Raw genomic sequence first — 15,182 nt, 5'->3', positions numbered from 1 at the left:
CAGAGCAAGTCTGGGATTTAGCAAGTCCCTAAACGCAGTGTTTCTGTGTCTTCTTCCCATAGAGTGAGGACATGCCGTTCGTCCTCCCAGCACAATGATACGCACTGTCCACCAAGGAAGCTCACCTGAGCTTCGGTGTCCAGAGTTTTTCTGGGGTTTCATCAAGTAGGCATGATTAACTGAATCACTGGGTGTGTAACTGAACTCAACCTCCAGTGCCCCACCACTCCCCAGAGGTCGGGCTGATATGACAAGGCTCAAAACCACAAACCCCTAATCACAGGGCTGCACTTTCTGGCCTAGACGGCCCCCACACTAAGACCACCCTGTGGCTGGCCCTGCCGTGAGTCATCCCGTTAGCATGAACTATCAGGTGTGCTCTGGGACCCACCATAAATAACAAAGGCAACTCCTATGACTCTGGAAATTCCAAAGGTTTAGAGGTTCCTCCCCCAGGAGCCTGAACAAAGGCCAGACCTCTTTTGTGTAAAGTTAATTCTTTACAACGTATAGGGAAAAATTCAGAATGACCTCAGATTCCTCCACAGCAGCATTTAATGTAGAAGATAATGGAGTAAATGACATATAATGCAGATATGAACATTTTTGTGCATGTACCCAGATGCATATAAATGTACATCACTGTAGGTTAAATACCCAAGAGGAATTACTGGGTTATAGGGTATGTATTTCTCAACTTTACTAGATGATGTTGAACAGTTTTCCAAAGTAGTTTCATTAATTTATTTAGCTATCTACTTGCTGGGATTCCTGTCAACCCCTGCATACTTGCTAATGCTTGGTACTGTAACACAAAAAATTATGCTAATCAGGTAGTAGTACCTCACTGCAGTTTTAGTTTGTATTCCTCCCAAATAGAAACTCAATTAAGAATTAACTCCCCATTTTCTACCCCCACTCCAAACTCTGGCAACCTGTACTGTAGTTTCTGACTCTGTGAGTTTGATTATTCTAAGTATTTCATATTGGTGAGATCATTAAATATTTCTTTTTGTCTGGCTTATTTCACTCAATGTGATGTCTTCAAGGTTCATCCATGTTGTTGCATGTATCAGAACTTTGTTCCTTTTCACAGCTGCTTAAGATTCCATTTTGTGTACACACCACATTTTGTATATCCATTTGTCTGTTGCTGGACACTTGGGTTGCTTCCATCTGTTGGTTATTGTGAATAATGCTGTAAACACCTGTATGCAAATGTGTTCAAGTCCCTGCATTCAATTCTTTTGAGTATATACCTAAAAGTGGGATTGCTGAATCATATGGTAATGCTATACTTAGCTTTCTGAGAACCTGCTAAACTGTTTTCCATAGCAGCTGCACCATTTTACATTCCCAAGAACAATAAATGAGTGTATCTATTTCTCCATATCTTCTCCAGCACTTGTTATTTCTATTTTTTTTACTAGTCATTCTAGTGGATGTGAAATGGTATCTTCACTGTTTTGATTTGAATTTCCCTAATGACTAATGATATTGAGCATCTTTTCATGTGCTTTTTGTTCATCTGTATATCTTCTTTAGAGAAATGTCTATTCAGGTATTTTGCCCATTTTTTTAATTGGGTTGTTGGTCTTTTTGTCATTGAGTTGTAGGATTTCTTTATGAATTCTGGATATTAAACCATATTAAATCATATTAAATCATATTTCTGGTTTCCAAATATTTTTGAGGAAAATATTTTCCAAATATTTTCTTCTATTCTGTAGATTTTCTCTTTACTTTCATGATGAAATCCTTTGATTCACAAAAGTTTTAAATTTTGATGAAGTCCCATTTATCTATTTTTAGTTTTTGTTGATCATGCTTTTGGTGTAAAGTCTAAGAAACCACTGCCTAACACAAAGTCCTGCAGATGCTTCCCCAAATTTTCTTGTAGGAATTTTATAGTCTTCGTTCTTACATTTAAAGCTTTAATTCATTTTGAGTTAATTTTCCTATATTCTGTGAGGTAGGGGGTCCCCTTTATTATTTTCATATGGAGGTCCAGTTTTCCCAGCACACTCTGTTGAAGAGACTATTCTTTCCCAATTGAGTGGACTTGGTCCACATGTCAAAAATCAACTGGCCATTGATGTGATGGTCTATTTCTGAACTCTCAATTTTATTCCATTGGTCTATATGGCTGTCCTTTTCCCATTGCCATGCTGTTCTGACCACTGTGTGTTTGTAGTAAGTTTTAAAATCAGGAAGTGTGAATCCTTAACTTTGTTCTTCTTTCTTAAGATGGTTTTGGCTATTTGGTGCCCCTTACTTTTCCATATAAATTTGATGATTGACTTCCCCAATTCTGCAAAGAAGGGTGTTGGAATTTTGATTGGGACTGCACTGAATATATAAACCAATTTGGGTAGAATTGACATCTTGACAATATTTAGTCTTCCAATCCATGAATATGGAATAACCTTCCATTTATTTAGGTCTTCTTTGATTTATTTTACCAATGTTTTGTAGTTTTCTGTGTATAAGTCTTTTACATCCTTGGTTGAATTTATTCTAAATACTCAATTCTTTTAGTTTGCCTTGTAAAATGGAATTTTTTTTCTTAATTTCCTCTTCAGAGTCTTTATTAGTAGTGAAGAGAAACACTACTGATTTTTTAATGTTGATCTTGTACCTTGCCTCTTTGCTGAATTGATTAGCTCCAACAGCTTAGTTGTAGATTTTCTGAGATTTTCAATCTCTGCCTTTTAACTGCAGTTTAACCTATTTACATTTAAAGTAACTACTGATAACGCAGAACTTCGGTCTGCCATTTTTCAACTTAGTCTTTGCCAAGTCTTAATAGCTTTTGTGTCCTTCAATTCTTCTATCACTTCCTATTTTCACATTTATTTGCTTGCTCTGTCTCTTCAATGTTTTTTTGCCTTTTAGCATGCCTTGTAATTTTTGGTTGAAAGATAGACAGGATGTATTTGATAAAGGGAATGAGGTAAATAGGCTTTTAGAGTGAGTTTTTATGTTTATCTGGCTAGGAGTTCAGTACTTGCTATAGCTATAAGTGTCAGAGGCTAAAATTTCCTCTAGTGTTCTTGTTTTTGTCTCCCCTGCTGTCTTTGGGTTTTTCTAGAGAATCCTTTTTAAAGAGGGCCTGAGTTTTGCAGTTCTTCCAGTTGTAATTCCTTGTTATTATAAAGGAGACCTATTGATGTGGTGGTAAGGTACGGGGAAGGGGGAGCATTCTATAATCCTATGATTAGGTCTCAGTCTTCCAGTGACACTCTACTCCTGGGCTGTGACCTTCACAAATATTTCTCAAAATTCTTCCACCTCCCATAAGTGAGACAGGAAGACCAAAAGGGGCTGGAATTGGGTATTTTCCTTTCCTAACTGTAAAGGTAAGAGAGAGCTAACACTGGGTACCCTTTCCCCAGGTCAGTCAGACTCTGGTAAAATCCTTTCTCTTGTGGGCAGGCCTTTGTTAAGAAGAACAGAATGCTCTGGGTATATTTCAAAATGGTTACTTTTCCCCTCCCCTGGTCCAAAAGCATAAGAAGATTGTTCTCCAATCTTCATCCTCAGAACTTATTGGCCTACTGGGGGTAAAACTCAATGCAAGTGTATGTTCCCTAAGCCTAGGTCACCAGGAGTTTTTCTCTTTCAAGTTACTTTGGCTTAGTGTCTCGGAAATTAGTCAATTACCCTGTAAGTGTTTCTAACAGTTGCTGGTTCCAGGGGCAGCTTCTACTCCCAATAAGCTGTGTGTCTCTGGATTCACCTGTGTCATTATCAGGCAGTAATTTGCCTTGTGACCCCAACCATCTGATGGACCTAAAATTAGCCATTGATATTTCAGCGCTTTCAGCTTTTTTCTTGTGAGCATGAGAGTGATGACTTTCAAGCATTTTACATGTCAGACCAAAACTCGAAAGTTATCACTATAAAGTTTTTAAAAAGGAAAAGTGTATCTCTGCAACACATTATACTTATTTTTTTACTGCAATAATTTCCGAGTTAAATTCCAGTTCTTCCTTAAAATCCTTGTTTTCTGACTTGCCATTAAAGAATCTTACTGGCTTGTCTGAGAGTAAAAACTATCTGAACAGGTAATTCTTTCATATACATTTCAATGTATGCAGGATTGATAATTAGATGAGCCTTTAGGAGGTGCTCAGCTGTTCAATGATTTTCCTTTGCAGTATGGCAATCATAAGTTCTGTCTATGGTGCACCCCCTGAAGCAACATTCAAAGCAGTTCTACACCATCACAAGAACAATCCCCTGACCTAAACTTCAACCCTGAAAAAATTCCAAGCATTCTAGAACTCCCCAGGACTGTGGGTTTGAACAGAGTCAGATGCCATATTAGGGATCTGATTTGACCTGGTTCTTAACTGGGCAATTATGACCAAATTAAACTGAAAGATATTTTTTCTTTATAACACTTAACAGTGTGATTCACTCTCTTGATATTTATTTTGCACACACACACAGAAATCAACCCATTTATCATTTTTAATTTTATATATTTCCTGATTATGCATATATCATTGAATGGGGAAAATGACATGATAATCCCAAACAGTAGGTATACAAAGTCATTCATATTTGGAATATCTAAAACAATTTGTGGAGAAACCTTGTACTTTCCTATTTGAGGTTCATTTTTCCTAATTTTTAAAATGGTTTGCATTTCTGGGGCACACACCATCTAAATGATGAGAGACTGAGGAGACGTTGCCTGGAACTGTAGTTTCTAACAGGAATCACACTTAAATATAAAGTTCCTAGTAGATAACACATAAAGCATATGATACAAATGTGGATAAACTTACTTTATTACTTAATTACTAGTAATCAGAACTTTTATTTTGCATACCAATATCTATGGAACTTTCACAAAAATCGGTGAAAATTTTCTAAATATGATTCATTAAATATTATCTCTACACTATGATTCATAATTTAAAAACATTTAATAATAAACTAACATGCAGAGTATATTATTAAAAGAATATATGCTGTATTCGTTTAATTTACCAAGTATTTACTACTTTTTAAACTATGAATATCACTTTTAAATTCTTATACTGCTACTATTAGAGGTTTAGAAAATATTTATGCACTGTCATAATTCATAAAACTCCCAAATTCACAGTAACAGAAGGATTAATATTATACATTATCTACTAGAACATATATTTTAAAGAAAAAAGCAAATAGTAGTAATAATTTTTAACTTGGGTTCCGCTGAACAAAAAGAACCGCAAATGGAAAAGATTAAAATATGCTTTTGTTTTTATACTATGCTTTGTTTTCCTTTTCTCCTTGCCAACTCCCCCCTCCCAGAAAAGTACTTTTACACATTTACAGTAGGGTATGCAAGTACTTTCCTTTTATTATACAAGGAAGGAAAATAAGAACCTTTCATTCACACAGGACAAATAACTATGTCAAAAGCACAAAAGCACAAATTATACCTAATTACAGGGTATAACTTTGTCATCTTTCTTTTCACCTAGCCATTTACCCACTTTGATTTTTCACTTCCATTTGGGTTCATTAACATCAAAGCTTTGTCATCACTTATCTGTTTCTACAGACATTTTTACCTAAGGCAATAAAGTATAAAAACTTCTTTGCATTCTTACTTTACTGTTGTTAAGAAAGCTTTAGTATTCATCGGGCTGACATTGTTTCATGGTTATTAAACTTCTGTATGTTGCTGTTAAGTTTATTGCCCTTGGCATACTAATTTTAAATGCACTATCATTAAACCCAGTGCACTGCACACAAATACATTCGCCGTATGCTCCAATAACTTCTAGCTTTACTCATTAACATTTTAACATAGTTTTTCCCTCTTTCACAAAAAAATCACCACAAATATAGTGAGACAGCTCCAAATACAAGAAAGCAAATCCAATTTAATTTAATTTTATAATTTGTTTAGGGCTCTTATAGCAAATTAAAATAGCTCTATCTTATTAATTATTTGGGTTTTTAAAACTTTCATTGATATGCAACATAGAAAGAGAGTCCTATATCTAATGAAACTTGCAAATGCTCTTCCTAAATCAATATATTTCCTCTGACTGTTTAAGCATAATGGTTCACAGTTCTTAGTTATTTAAAATTTGTGACCATTTGTTTTAGTCAGGTTCTACTCACAAAATATAAGTTCAAAATATTAATTTAAATATCAAAGAAAAACAAACCATCTTTGGTACTCTCTTACTATTTTAGAATTTTAATAATTTTTAGATTTAATGCCAAGATGCAATACATTCCTTGTATTAAACTCATACTACCAAGGTTTCTTAAAAAGAAACTTGTTAGCACTTTACAGCAACATTTTTAAAACCCAGTGAACTGATACATCAAAAAGTAAGCTATAAGAAGTCTGTGGCAATTGGTCCACAATTGTTGCTTCTAAGCTCTCATTCTTCACGAACTCTAAGTAATCCCCTCTTCCCCTAATTGTGTTCCCCTACAGCAGTCATTGCAGAGCCCTCTGAATGGCCCAACTCCTCTCTATGCTTCCCTGACTCTACCTCCTAATTTTCCAGAGCAGTTCACAATCAGGTTCTTTGGGCTTTTTTTTTTTTTTTCTTTTTAACAGAAGGAAAATGTGGAATTAGGGCTCTAGCCAGTTTCTAGGATTAGCTACACCATTCTGCATTCACTCCTGATAAATGGAAGAAGCATCTTTGCTACTATCAAAGTCCAAATCCTTCTACTTGACTCCATATATAACCTCCTTTCTCGAAGACTTCAACCTAAATCATCACCTATGCCGGTTTGGATATATTATGTCCCCCCAAAAGCCATATTCTTTAATGCAATCTTGTGGGGGCAGACATTATCTTTTTGATTAGGGTGTGACCTCTTGATTGAATGTCTCCATGGAGATTTGACCCCACCCATTCAGGGTAGGTATTGATTAGTTTACTGGAGTCCTTTAAAGGGAGCGCACACAGACAGCAGCTGAGAGAGACTTTTGGAGAGACACTTGGGAGGTGGCTGATGCCTAGAGATGCTTGGAGATGCAGACAGAAACGCTTGGAGATACTAAGCTAAGAGAAACCCAGAAACATTTTGAGGATAGCCATTTTGAAACACAACCCGGCAGCAAAAGAACAGCAGACACCAGCCACGTGCCCTCCCAGCTGAGAGTTGTTCTGGATGCCACTGGCCGTTCTTCACTGAAGGCATCCTCTAGTTAATGCCTTAATTTGGACACTTCTATGGCCTCAGAACTCTGAATGTGTCACCTAATAAATTCCCTTTATAAAAGCCAATCCACTTCAGGTATTTTGCATAACAGCAGCATTAGCAAACAGGAACATCAACCCTCAGATCTGTAACAATTTTTACCTCCCTACTCGGCAAATATCCTCTACTGTCTCCCATCTCAAATCAAAACAAAAAACAAACACCTATCCTTGGTCTCATATCTATTGTCCACTCGTGACTGTTTTATACTCTTCGCAGCAAAACTTCTACTCACTTTCTCTGCTTTCTAACTTCACAATCTCTCCTCAATGTGTTCCAATTAGATTTCTGTCCTCAATATTTCACTGAAACTCATCAAGATCACCAACAATTTCCCTGTTGCCACATGCAAAGTTAAATTTTCTGTTCTTATTCTATATAACCTCTTAGCATCAACAGACACAATTGACCACATGAAGAGCATTGTCTTCCCTTGACTATATTGTATTGCTAGGTGTATCATTTTGCCACTTATCTAATGAGTTTTGGTTATGCAAATGTGCTATTTTAAAAGGCATTATAAAACACCACAGTATGAAATTTCCTGCTATACTTATAAAGATGCTACAATATCCTCTTCAGGAAATACGAGAAAATACTGTTTTATTCCCAGAAATGGTTATACTTGGTGAGCAACTGGATACTATGAAGCATGCAATTGGCCTGCTCCCTGCTTTGAACTTGCTGCTAAATTTAAAAGCAAATTTGTGACTCATCTCAAGCATGATACAGGATCTTACAGCATATCTTCTAATATTCTTTATGGCTTTTATTTTATTACTTTCCCATTTTCTTCTCTATTTACAAGCATCAAAACTCCCAGTAGACTTTTTCTAAGCCACCTTAAATCCTTTCAATACCAAAGTCTGCATAAATAAACATTTAAATGCAGTTTTTTAAAAAACCACAGCATTAAAGTTGGTAGAAGTGTAATGGTTAGGGTCTCATGTCAGCTTGGCCAGGTGATGATGTCCAGTTGTCTGGTCAAGCAAGCACTGGCCTAATTGTTACTGCAGGGATATTTGTGGCTGGTTAATAAACCAGAAGGCTGGTTTATTAAATCATCAGTCAACTGACTGCACCCGTGACTGATTACATCAACAAAGGGTGTGTCTTCCACAATGAGAGAATTCAATCAGCTGGATTTAATCCAATCAGTGGAAGACTTTTAAGGGAGAAGAGAGAAAATTTTCTTTTTCTTCAGCCAGCCAGCCTCTCCTGGGGAGTTCATCGAAGACATTCACTGGAGTTGCCAGCTCTCTGCCTGCCCTACAGAATTTGGACTCACGCATCCTGTCCTATGGAATTTGGACTTGTGCATCTCCACAGATATAAATGAATAAATAAATAAGTGGAGAAGGGAAAGCTCTACAAAGCCACACAGTATCTCCTCCCAAAATACTTACTAATTGATAAGTATAAATACTCCTTAATTAACTTTAAAATAGAGAAACCTGGCATGTACCATCTTAACCAAATGATAAAAATATCACCAGTACAAATTTACATCATGTGCCTCACAACATGTACTGAAAAGAACAAAACATCGCTACTGTGGTATTCCTGACAAAAATGCATAAACCACGAGGAAACATCAGTGAAATCTAAATTGAGAGACTTTCTGCAAAGTAACTACCCACTGCTCAGTGACAGGTAAAAATGCTTTGAAATCACAAACTTGCATTATAACAATATAGATAAATTAAAGCTTTGGGGGCAAAGCACACTAATTTTGAACTGAATTTAACCATTTTAAGCATGGCTTTAGCTGAGCACACTCCATTCATTTACTCATTTGCTCATTTATTCACTTACTTACTCAATGAACAATTATTCATCAAGTACCTACTATGAACCAGGCACCAAGCTAAGTATTGTTAGCAAAATGATGAATAAACACTGAGTAGTTCTGCCTTAGTACTTTAGAACGGTGGTTCTATAGTAAAACATTGACAACTAACAATGGGTGTAAAGTAGATGGAATTTCAGTCTTGGTGTTCTGGTTTGCTAATGCTGCCTTTTTGCAAGATACCAGAAATGGATTGGGTTTAATAAAGGGGATTTGATGTTTACAAAGTTACAGTCTTAAGGCCATGAAGTGTCCAACGTAAGGCATCAACAACAGGTACCTTTGCTGGAGAAAGGCCAACGGCGTCCAGAAAACCTCTGCTAGCTCAGAAGGCACATAGCTGGCATCCGCCTGCTCCCAGGTTGCGTTTCAAAATGGCGTTCTCCAAAATGTTGCTCTTGGGGTGTTTTGTCCTCTCTCAGCGTAGCTCCTCTTCAAAATGTCACTCTCAGTTGCTCTGAGGTCCTCTGTCTGTGAACTCCTTTATACGACTCCAGTGATCCAATTAACACCGACCCTGAATGGGCGAGGTAACACCTCCATGGAAATTACCCAATCAAACGTTTCATTCACAGTTGACTGAGTCACATCTCCATGGAAACACTCAATCAAAGAGTCCAACCTAATCAACACTAACATGTCTGCCCCCATAAGACTGCATTAAAGAATATGGTTTTTTCTGGGGGACATAATATATACAAACCAGCACACTTGGATCTTAATTTTCTTTTTTGATAGAGTCAAAAAAGCCAAACCTAGCACTGCACTGTTTGACTGATATTTTAATATCCCCCAACATGAAGGCAACTAACTTAAATTTATTAACTAAACGACTTCAAAGTTATTTAGCATTTATAGTAAATTATTATAACAGCTAACTAGAGAAGTGATCACCTAAAAATTACTCTAAACACATCAACTAAGTTTTATAGTGTGAGACAGTGACAGGAATATAATACTCTGCTATAATTTTTTTCCTTCACTAAAACCGCAAATGCAAATTCCAGGTAGGTTATAAAAATAAGTAAAATAAAAGACTTACGACTTTTAAGCCAGTATTGGTATCTATTTAGGAAGACCTCTAATATTATGTCTTAATCCTTAAACCATGTCAATTTAGCCATCATGAGTTGACCACAGTGACAAAGTATGATTCTTTTCCTGACAATTTTTAGCCAGTTCTGCCTTTCTTTCTCTTGCCCTGAGCTAAGGCTAAGCCTTCTTTCATGTTTCTTTGAGATACTTCTAAGATTTCCCTTCTCCTAAGGATAAATGTATTGCCAAACAATGCACATATCTCAATTGAAGTGATGAAAATATGACCACCTTCTCACATTCTCAGGCAATGACAACTAGGTCAACGACTTCCACCTGGCCAGAAAGGATTATAAAGTATCACCAGCTGTAAGATGCATCCTGATTACAGATATGCTAAAATGTGGGGGAAAAAAAGTGTGTCCCAGAACTAATGAAATATTGTAAAAGTATAGGAGTGCTCTGATACTCTAAATTAAATCCATTTTAATGAGGATGTATTTAGTTATTTGATATTTTAACAAATTACATTTAAATACTTAGCAATATGTCATCAACTAGAATATAAAGAATAGTTTCTGAACTTAAAGGCAAATAATGATAAAGTATATCTATAGGTATATGACAGTAGATATGTTAGACCATATGATCTCCGTGCATGCAAACAGAATGGCATGCCTTACAAAGGGCTGATTACCAGGTTCCAGTATTCCTTTTTAAATTCAGTGTAGGAGCCCCGTGGCCCACACAACCAGTTTTAGCAGCAGCATCAGGCCATATTCTCCCTACCCTGGGGCCACTCCCAGTCAGCAACAGTGGGCAGATGCAAGGAGCTTCCCACCTGGTGGACGACTTCCAAACAGCTCTAGCGAGCTGCTTCCATGGGAAATCTGGAAGCCCTCAGGTAGGCACACCCCCCGGTAACCTCTTCTGCGGTAGCCCCAGCCTTGTCCTTCCACCCAGCAGGGTGAGTCTATAGATCAGCCCAGGCAGCTCACATCTTCCAGCAATGGCAATCTCCTTCTACAGACTGGATCTGGCCTGTGCTATATGGCAAGTTTCCTCAACAATGGCAGCCTATTTTCATGGTAGCCTTGCCCTCTTAAAAGAAGCTGGTCTCAGCCTTGGAAGTGGAGGGAGGAGCTTTCCTGAGTCCTTACTGCCTTCATTCTTCATGCTCCCTCAGTCCAGAGGGAGTAGTTACTTTTGAAACAATACCATTACCGATTATAGAAAACTTCTGTAACCCAGACTCTACAAATTTATCTTCCAAATGTCTTTCAAACTCATCCACTTAATTAGTCATTATCAAATCTCTCTTGATTTTTGCAACAGCTCCCTAACTAATTTTCAATTCACTCCCTTTACTAAAGTCTTGATACTTTTCCCAAGACTGTATTTCAAATCCCCACACTTTACATACCAACTGCAGTGTAGGCACTTCAATAATTGTGGAAGGGAGAAAGGAAAGGAAGAAGGAAGATTGCAATTTATTTTCTGTTTCACAACCTTGAATTCTACCCTTATTTCCTGATGGACCCACACAAAGCTGTTGGTCACAAGGGAAACCAGAAAATGTATGGCTGAATTGACATACAGTCATTATCTTTACTGGAAAAAAATCACTTAGTGTGATGGTTGAAAATGAAAGACATTATCACTATTAATATAGATCCATATCAGGAAGATTTTACCATCTTGTAATACTGAATAAAATAACTGTAACTACACCAATGCATAAAATAAAATGATATCAAGAGATGGCAACTTATCAACGACAAACCAAAATTCTGAGATATATCGATCTCATTGATTCTCAGGTATGCACTCATGCCCCCAAAGTGGTGGTGGTGAGGGAGGGGTTAAAGGACCCTCTCCTAAGGAAACCCGGAGGATTTTCAAATTACAGGCCCCCTCAGCTTGAACTATATTAAGCCACTGTTGCTAAGAAGAATGTGTGGTCATCTTCAAAGGACCCCGTGATGGCAAAAGGATGAGAACCACTGTCTTAAACTGGCCCAACAGCAGATCAAGCAAATGCTGTATCAGATCTTGCAAAACAACTGATGATAAAACATTTTCCAAGTTACTTCAGCTAGGTTGAAAGTACTAGATTGGGGAGACCTGGGAAAGTGCTGGGGGAAGAACCTAAAAACACTATACTGGTTAAAGTTTTTAGAAGCCCAGGAGTCATTTCTGCAATTTAGAACAGAAACCATCTAGAAGTAGGGGCAGAAAAAAAAGAGAGAAAGTAAATTTTATCATTAGACTTGGAAATAGAAAAGCTTATCTAAAATTTTCAAGTAAATCTTTGTTCCCTGACTCACTTCTCTTCTCACTCCAGCTAGTCTTGCCTAAGTCTATTTCAGGACAATCCCAACCGCGGTAGGGACCATCACTGAGTCATTCAGTCAACGCCAAATTAGTCTTACCATTAGGCTCATTTGTATGTATCATCACCCACTACCTGGCAATTTGCAGAATTCTTTAAGCATTTCTTTAATGTTGGCCTCTACCATTTGATTTTTTTTTTTTTTTTGGAGTTTGGTAGTTTCAGGTATTTACTTCTAGCTATTCCAATACATTAAAGCCTAAGAGGTGTTATCTATATAGTGCATAAGAATGTCCACCAGAGAGACCTCTCGACTCCATTTGGAATCTCTCAGCCACTGAAACTATTTTGTCTCATTTTGCATCCCCCTTTTGGTCAAGAAGATACTCTCAGTCCCACGATGCCGGGTCCACATTCATCCCCGGGAGTCATACTCTGTGTTGCCAGGGAGATTTACACCCCTGGGAGTCGGGTCCCACGTAGAGGGGAGGGCAGCGAGTTCACCTGTCGAGATGGCTCAGAGAGAGAGAGGGCCACATCTGAGCAACAAAGAGGTACTCAGGGGGAGACTCTTAGGCACCATTACATACAACTTTAGACTCTCCTTTGTTCTACCATTTGATTTTAACATTCATGGGGAATCATAACCGCTTTCTTAGCACTTTCTTAGTATTCCCGTGACTAGCATTATACAACAGATATTGTACTAGTTAAGATTCTTTGAGTTTTAATCAAGACAAACTAACTCAGCTATCTTAAGGGACTTGAGAAGGCAGCAGAAATTTTCTGAAAAGATACTGGGATGTTTCATAGAATCAGGGAGTTAAACCAAAGCTCTTCTTGAGAAGGGAAGGAACAAAGACAGCTCTATGAACTTCAGGAGAAGTTCATGGCTATTGACAGTGCTATTAACAAACAGGAATATGCTCCAATAATTCCCCAGGTTCTGTATGACTGTGTTCCAAATTTCAAATTCCTGTAAGAAAGACTGTGATTGGCCAAATTTGGGAAATAAGTGCATCCTCTGAATCAATAACCTATGTCTATGGGGCAGTGTTACACAGTACGAACATAACCATCTTTGAGTATCCCAGGGAAGGAAGAATTATGAAATGTGTGGCCATCGAGAGATATCCGTTTTAGCACTTTACTCAATATTTTTTAATGAACCATCTGTGTTCCTGATTTGTTATCCTGTGTAGAAAAATGGAAAAGCACACTTCGCGATAGTGCTGCAACTAGGTTGTTTGTTGGTTTGTTTTTGTTAACAGAAGCAAGGAAATTCAAGGTATCTTAGTTTCTCAGTGCTGCCATAACTAAGTAGCACAAACTGGGTGCCTTAAAACAACAGAAATAGGTACTGAGTTTCTGCTTGGTGTGATGAAAAAGGTTTGCTAATGGATGATGGTGACGGTAGCTCAACACTGCAAATGGAACTGATATCACTGAACTGTACACATATAAGTGGTTAAAATGTGAAATTCTGTGTTGCGTATCTGTCGCCACAATCAAAATTTTAAAAACAAAACAAAAAAACCTGTTCAATGACTTTAAAATCCATTTTTCCTAACTTACATTCCTAAAACTGCAGGTTTCTGTATATGCTTTTCATTGTGGTACACACTAAGACCAGAAACCATAGTAGCTTTCATTATAATTTTGATGCTTTCCTTCAGGGCAAACAACCTGGTGAGACTAAAAGAAAGATACATAAGTACTTGCTTATACTTCTCATAGCATTTATCAAAAAAAGACTGAACGAAGGAAAGGCGGCTTTATTTGACTAAAGCAAATTAGGATTTGAGCTAAACCTAGGAGTATAAATAAATATGGATGCTGTCAGTCACTGCAGGAAATAGGCATTTTAGTTGGCCAGTGAAGCAGGAGACAAGGGCACAAAGGCTTTTGAAGGTGTGACTTCTCTAAGACCAGAATTTATATCTTATGTATCTGGATTTTCAATAGCCCTCACAATATTTGACACATAGGTGAAAAACTGGATGAATGGAATTCAGAGTCTACAAATTGCTAAGGTGGGAAAATTCAAGTCATGGTCTGGGGACAGTTTAAGTGACTCACTCTGTTAGGAAAGTGAGTCTGAATAACAGAAGGTCAGAATATGCCAATAGATGGCTCTGATGACTAAGGTTAAAAATGTGGATTTTATCCCACAGTAGGAGGCACTAATGGTTTCCGTAGAAGAAGGTACATTATGTGGTTCAAGTGACATTTTGGGAAGATTAACTAAGGGTCCTAAACAGGATGGATTAAGGAGTTGAGAAAAGAAGCAGAGAAACCAATGATGAATAATAAATTGGATTGCTTGACACAAGATTAATAAAAAGGCTAGAAAACACAAGGAAACAGATTCTTCCACCAGTGAACAGAAATGATGTGAGGAGGGGAGTTACTGCATGTAGTATCTATGTGGATCTTAATTTAATACATGTTTAAAATATCATTTGCCAATACTTAATTTTAATTTGCAAGATCTACTTTTCTCTCTTTTGCTCTACCTGAATATTCCTTGAGATTTTCATTAGAAAGGCACAAAGTAAAGCTAACAAATAAACAGAGAAAGAATAAGATACAGCTTTTAGTTTTCAACAAAATTCACATACAAAACCTTATTAAAACTAAAATGTCCATAAAATATTTAAAAGTAGTACTTTTCTTTCAAGCTTTCAAATGTTTTGTATGGCAATATTATCTATATTGAAGTACTTTACT

At 37.2% G+C, this 15,182-nt stretch overlaps 1 protein-coding gene across 2 annotated transcripts in view; it reads right to left on the bottom strand.

The window, feature by feature from the left end:
• Positions 1-15,182, bottom strand: part of MICU2 (mitochondrial calcium uptake 2) — a 171,647-nt gene that overhangs the window by 155,605 nt on the left and 860 nt on the right. The gene's annotated exons all lie outside the window — the stretch shown is intronic.

Source organism: Choloepus didactylus, chromosome 12, assembly GCF_015220235.1.
Source record: "Choloepus didactylus isolate mChoDid1 chromosome 12, mChoDid1.pri, whole genome shotgun sequence".
Lineage (NCBI taxonomy): Eukaryota > Metazoa > Chordata > Mammalia > Pilosa > Megalonychidae > Choloepus > Choloepus didactylus.
This window is presented reverse-complemented; position numbering and strand designations above follow the sequence as displayed.